Raw genomic sequence first — 6,000 nt, forward strand, 5'->3', positions numbered from 1 at the left:
ATTAAGGTTTATGGTATGGGGTTTAGGATTTGAGATTTAGGGTTTGGGTTTTGGGGTTTATGGTATAGGGTTTTAGGGTTTTGGCTTTAGGGTTTTAAGGTATATATTTGGGTGGATAATTAGGGTTTAGGGTTTAGAGGTTAGGGTTTAGGGTCTAGGCGATTAGGGTTTATGGTTTAGGGTTTAGGGTTTAGGTTTTAGGGGTTTAGGGTTTTAAGGATTTAGGGTATATATTTGGGTGTATACGGGTTATATTTGGGTGCAAAATTAAGGTTAAGGGATTGGGGTTTGGGGTTTAGGGTTTAGGGGTTTAGGATTTAGTGTTTAGAGTTTAGGGTTTAGGGTTTAGAGTTTAGGGTTTAGAGTTTTAGGGTTTAGGGTTTAGGGGGTTTAGGGTTTAGGGGTTTAGAATTTATGGTTTAGGGGTTTAAGGGTTTAGAGTTTAAGTGTTTAGGGTATATATTTAGGGTGCATATTTAAGGTTTAGGGTTTAGGGCTTTAGGGTTTAGGCTTTTAGGGTTTAGGTTTTATTGGTTTAGGATTTAGGGGTTAGGGGTTTAGGGTATATATTTGGGTGTATACGGGTTATATTTAGGGTGCATATTTAAGGTTTAGGGTTTAGTTTTTAAAGTTTGGGGTTTTAGAGTTTAGGAGTTTTAGGGTTTAAGATTTTAGGCTTTAGGGATTTGGGTTTAGGATTTAGGGTTTTAGGGTTTAGGGTTTAGAGTTTTATGGGTTTAGCATATATATTTGGGTGTATTCGGGTTATATTTGGGTACATAACTAAAGTAATTGGGCGCATAGTTGGTTTGGTGTTGTTTTCCTTTATTTTTTTTGTACCTGTAATTTACAGCTTTTGAATACAACACATACAGTTTATTTATGCATACAAATTTTATAATACAACTGCATTAAATATTCACAAAATTTACAAGTGTTCAAATATTTCAAGACTAGATTAAACTGAAATCAATCACGGTCACTGTTAATATCATACGAATATACTTGACAATATGGACTCAACAAAGCTGCAGATGGCTTTGACAATCTCATTGCTTCACTTCCCCTTATCGTTGTATCTCTGTCAGCATTCATCTCATGAAAAAGAATTTGGGAAGCAAATTCGACTCTGAAGTGGTCCACCTCCACCTACAGTTTGAAAGAATATTTTTTTAATCAACTCTGTTAATTTAGAAAAGTAATAGAGAGTTATAGTTTTAAATACAATTACCCGAGTCTAATTATTCCACTCATATTTTCCCTTTTTAACATTTTGAGGGTTGATTATTTCAATCCATTTCATGACATAAACAGTACAATCATATCTGAAAACCAAAAATAAATTAGCAAATTAAAATAGGACAGCAAGAGAAAACACAATTTTCAGAGTGAAAGATTTGTTTGGTGTTTGTTGGCATGAAATATTAATGTAAGGAGGTTTAATTTCACGATCTTTTACCTTGAGAGGTGCCCCCAGCATATACCTTAATTCTTGAAATCACATACCCCTAAAAACAAAAAACAGAGGCGAATATAAAAAGTAATAAATCTAATAAATGAATATACCCAAAGGATCACAATATACACATTACTTTGAATTGAAATGCACCCAAATTTTAAAACGCAAAAAACATAATCAACTTACAATCAATTTATTTAACTTCATTCTGGGTTTGGAGGGACACGTCTTATGATAGGGGTCAAGTATATAAAATTTTTTCTTTCTTACATCAGCCACCCATATCCACCAATGCTCTAAATAGTAAACATGTGCAAAAATCTGAAACATCTCCACATTGACCAGTTTTTCAGTTTAATTCGCAGATAACCAAAGAATTATGACAAGAAGTTTTAGAAATGAAAACTTACATATGGATGTGATGCTATTTTTTTCCGGTCCAAAAAGGGTATAAACATTGAGTAGTCTTTGACCCTAAATGGCTTTTTGGATTTCGACTGTAAGAACTCCCCAAGTGGATGATTTCTAATGGCCATGTTCTGCAGCATTTGTGAAACACCAAAAGTAATCTTTTAATACACCCAAAAGATAACCAAATGCACCCAAATTTTAATACATTACACTATACCACAATATTAGGCGGGAGACAGTAAATTTCTTCCTAGAATCTTTTAATATTTTCTTGGTTCCAGATTAGGCACATAGTCGTGACAATCTAGAAAAAACAAAATAGCCAAATTAATTACATCAATCAATATTGCAGTCACATGTAATAACATAATCATTAATCTTATTATAATCTTACGTCAGCTTCGATATGTGAAGTAGCTTTTAGAGATGCAAAGTGGACTCTTGACAACATCAATGGTTGTTGGGCATTCAGCGTGCAAAGTGAATCATACTCATCAATACTTCCATCCCCGTATGTCTTTATACATGTGGCCCAGAGGTAGCATTTTTCTTTCATCTCAGCCGACATTAAATTTCTCCTTGCAAAAGTTTCAAACTTGTCAAAAATCTGGCCCACAGTCTGCTTTTCAATTGGGGAACTTTTATCTTCTGCAAAATTTGGTTCTGTCTTTTCTCCACTCTTTGCAATTTTTTTCACCAACACATCTAATTCTTCTATTAGTATTGTGGTTTCTGAACTTTTTTCCAGCTAAGGTTCTGGTTGCCCCTCCCCCTCTTGGATCTGTGTTTCTTCTTGGCTTAAATTAGGCAAGACAAGGCTGAATGATGGCAACAGAAATTCTTTAGGTACATAGGATGTTGTTTGCGCCATCATCAATAGTGCAGCAGCAATGGCTTCAGGGGCTGCATCAATGCGTGTTGACATATATCATTCTATAAGAATAAGAATAAACGAATGATATCGAAAACCAAGTTCTATTGTGATGAACTTGCATTTTAGATGGAGTTGGTGGCACCGTTGGTGTGCTTTCATTAACTTTCTAGGGTTGTGGAGTGCTGCAGGGTTTGAGAAAATAAATCAGATTATAAAAAAATATTAATTACAGCTTAATTTTCAAGATATACACCCAAATAAGAAAATAATATACCCAAACAATAACGAAATGCACCCGAATATTTTTGCTCACCTCTCTGTTGCGGTGGATGGTTCAAATGGTGGCACATGGCTTGCTGATGTTGTCTGGGATGAAGGCAGGCATAGTTGGATTGGAACTCTAAACAAGACAAAAGTAAAACATTAAGAAAGCCCTTTTAAAATAGATGATTAGAAGGTTGAAATTTAGTTATAAAACTTACATATTAAGCGGTTGAGAGGATGGTCGAAAAACGATCATCTATTGTTGAGCTAGCTCACTCAACGATTCTTCTTCCCGACTGAACCTGAAATACACCCAAATAAGATAACAATGCACCCAAATAATAACTAAATATACCCAGAAAGGCTCTTTTTTTTTTAGACTTAGGTGGTTGCAGATTTTTGTTTTTTTTCTTGCCTTTTTTTTCTTGAATAAAATATTAAAGGGCTCTTTGTTCTAAAAAAATATATATAGAATTAGAAGAATATGGTAAAAAAAAAGAATTTAGAAAATGGTATAAGAAAAAGAAATTACATGAAATTCGAAGGTTTGTTTACACTGCTTTGCTCCGTTTATCCTTGAAACAAAGGATCAGTCTCGGTTGCTAAGCTCACCTCCGACATTTTGAGTATAGAATAAATATCATTCAAAAAAAATACTATTTATTTAAATCAGGATATCAAAATTCTATCAAATAAGGCAAGAATAATAATCAGCAACCAAAACACCTTAAAAGGGTAATATACACACAAATTCAACATACCCTTGCTGATGTTGTCTTAAAAATTCTTCTATTGTTTTAGTTCCAATTTCAGTTCTGACAATACATTCAAAAGTACATGTTAACAAAATATAGTTTTGATTATAGAGTGTAAGATAGGTTTAGAAAGTATCTTACCTAGTATAGGAATGAATTTCTTCTTCTGAAGACGAATCCTCAATTATGTCCTTTCTTTTTTTGGATTGCGTCCTGAAAATAAAATAATTATGAATCAGAAAAAAACAACAATATTGATGATGAGATACTCTCGAAAGCAGTGCATACTTTTTGGCAGCAGTGTGAATTTTTTTGTTTGATTTTTGTTTTTTAATTGGCAACGATTCTTCACTCCTGAAATTAAATGAGAAAACCTCAGTTAATACATTAAATTTTGATAGGAAACTGATGATAATTTCAGAATATTACTCATCATTGGATTCACTTTTGCTTTCTAAACTGGAGTCCTCTAAAATCTGCTTCTTCTTTCTGGATTCCATTCTGGAAAGAAAACAGTCATTAGGAAAAAATACCCTAAAACTGACAAAATGCACCAAAAAATATTACTTACTTTTTGGCTGTCCTTTTGGGTTGTCTCCTTCTAGGTTCCTCTGAGTCTTCTTCCAACTCAAACTCTGAAGAGAAATCAACATCAGTCTCTGATGAATCACTCTCAGACAATGAACATGGCTTCTTTTTTTGTTTTTTTCTTTCTTTTCTTTTTTTTTCATTTCTTTCAATTTTTTTTGTTTGTTGTAACACCCTAACTATCAAAATGTCACGCTTCCGGTTGCGCCACTCTGATAGCTCGAGTATTACGACGACTCTTATGATATTTAATACTAAAATATGAGCTTGTTTAAAACTTAAAACTGCATAACCTTTCATAAACACTTTTTCGTGAAAACATAAACATACATGTACATACAAACCAGATACAATCCCTCATATATATATATATATATATATATATATATATATATATATATATACACACACACACACATAACACTAGCTTACAAACATACATATCATAATTTCCTATCCCTCTTACAAACTTAATAAAGATAAAGGCGAGGGAAAATATTAGCTAAGATAATACAACAATACCGAATAAACAAAAATAAACATAACTCTTCTGAAGCTCCGTTGTCCATATCCTAAAAGGGAATAACCTGTAGGGGAGTGAGAACATCGTCCTCGCTTGTTCTCACTATATGATTTACAGAAATTGCTATAACAAGATACGTAAAATAAAATTATTCTTAGATTACAATGATCATTGCTCGTCTTATGAGTCTTTCCAAAACCATTGGTTCACATTCGAAATCCAGAAAATCCCTTTTTGAAGACTTGGTAAATTTCTCAAATAATTTAAAACAAAACCCTTTTCCTTTCTTGTAAAATCTAAAAAGTTTTTCCTAAACAGTATGAATGACCAACATGTCTGAAACATAGGTTCAATTAAGTCTATCATGTAGGAGTTTGATTTTTCATACTTTTCTAGACCACAACCATGAAAGCAGTTGCCTACGCGGTTAATAAACTCCTATTTTATGATTCATCTTGTGCTTAAATTGAGTGTTTTTATCAGATCTTCACCCACTTATTCATGTAAATTGTATGGTTTTACTATTCCTTTCTTGTTTTATGATATATGAGAAAACATGTTTCCTATGCTTTAAAATTATTAAATTTAATTATCCTTTATTACCATTCGATGCCATGATTTGTGTGTTAAGTACTTTTAGGCTTTTTAGGGCATGAATGACTTAGAGGATGGAAAGGAAACATACAAAAATGGAAGGAAAGCACAAAATGGAGTTTTTGAAGAAACTAGAAGCGATGCGGACGTGTGCTTAGCGCAAAGAGCATCGACGCGAGCGCATGGATGACGCAAACACGTGACTCGCGCGAAACACAACTGACACGGATGCATGACTGACACGACCACGTGGAAGAGCAAAACTCCAGACGACGCGACCGCGTGACCCACGCGGACGCGTGACCTGCGCGATCTGCAGAAATTACAGAATGCGCTGAAGATGATTTTGGGCCGCATTTTGATCCAGACCCAAGCCCAGAGAACACATATTAAAGGCTATAAATTGGGGAATCCATCCATTCATCGAGAGATGATAGAACATACATTCAATCATTACTCACAGTTTTAGGATTTAGATGTAGTTTTTAGAGAGAGGGGTTCTTTACTCTCTCTTAGGAATTAGGATTAGGAT

Source organism: Arachis stenosperma, chromosome 9, assembly GCF_014773155.1.
Source record: "Arachis stenosperma cultivar V10309 chromosome 9, arast.V10309.gnm1.PFL2, whole genome shotgun sequence".
Classification (NCBI taxonomy): domain Eukaryota; kingdom Viridiplantae; phylum Streptophyta; class Magnoliopsida; order Fabales; family Fabaceae; genus Arachis; species Arachis stenosperma.